The sequence below is a fragment of the Myotis brandtii genome, unplaced genomic scaffold, assembly GCF_000412655.1.
Source record: "Myotis brandtii unplaced genomic scaffold, ASM41265v1 scaffold532, whole genome shotgun sequence".
Lineage (NCBI taxonomy): Eukaryota > Metazoa > Chordata > Mammalia > Chiroptera > Vespertilionidae > Myotis > Myotis brandtii.
The window spans coordinates 420,497-421,588 of record NW_005369955.1 but is presented as its reverse complement, the minus strand read 5'-3'; the positions used below and the strand labels follow the sequence as shown (position 1 = coordinate 421,588).

At 61.0% G+C, this 1,092-nt stretch overlaps 1 protein-coding gene across 1 annotated transcript in view; it reads left to right on the top strand.

Moving 5' to 3' along the window:
* Positions 1 to 1,092, top strand: part of DENND3 (DENN/MADD domain containing 3) — a 36,648-nt gene that overhangs the window by 26,496 nt on the left and 9,060 nt on the right. The window lies entirely within an intron of this gene.

Sequence of the window (1,092 nt, the reverse complement as noted above, 5' to 3'; positions counted from 1 at the left end):
ACCTGGAACACAGAGCAGTGGGCCTGCCCGGCCCGGCCCAGCGGCACCCTTACTGCCGGGAGGGCTCTGCCGGCCGTGCCTCCGTTTCCCCGTTTGTGGACGAACCTGATAATAGGCTGCCTCCTGCAGCGGGTGGGAGGGTCCCTCTGGCCTGTGCGGTGTGGGGCCAGGATGGCGGCTGGTCAGGGAGCCGCTAGGAGATGTTCTCTCGGGCTTTGAGGACGGGTACGAGTTCCCGGTACAGCGTGTGCAGGGGCACGTGCCCGCATGCTGGTGCCTGGGACGTGGGTGTGGAGGGGACCAGGGCCCGGTCTGGAGGAATTTGGGGCCTGGTGTGGCCGAGGAGCCCTGAAGTGTTTGACGAAGCGGAGCCCCTACTGGCATCTTAGAAAAGCCATGTGGGCGAGTGGGCAGCTGGGAGCCGGGGGCGAGGCAGAACAGCGACGGCAGGAGGTGGAAAGGCCGGACTCGCCCGTGGTTGTGCTGGGGTCGCGGGGGAGGGGGCAGGCCCACCTCCACTGACAGAGCTGCCTGCAGTCACACTGCCAAACAGTGTGAAGCTGGGCATGCCCACTGGACGTTATTTTTTTTAATATTCCTTTTTAAAATATATATATATTTTATTGATTTCAGAGAGGAAGGGGGAGGGAGAGAGAGGCATCCATGATGAGAGAGCATCATTGATCAGCTGCCTCCTGCTCCACCCCCCACTGGCATGTGCCCTGACCAGGAATCGAACCCTGACCTCCTGGTTCATAGGTCGACGCTCAATCACTGAGCCACGCCGGCCGGGCTGTACTGGACATTTGTAAAGGTTACCGCATCCATTACGATCATCTTGGTTACAAATAATAGAAGTAACTTATTTGCTCACACGACCCAGAAGTACTGAAATGCCTGGCTTCAGGCACGGCTTGATCAGGGGCGTGGGAGGGTCACCAGGGTGTGGACTCTTCAGTGCCAGCGTCACCCGAGGACTGGCTCCCGCGTGGCCCCGAGGCGGCTGCCACCCGTCCTCGTGGCCACACGGATCTCTGTGCCGTCGAGTGCTCTTGTCCGGTGATCCCTGCCCTGGTCAGCGGCTGGGAGGGC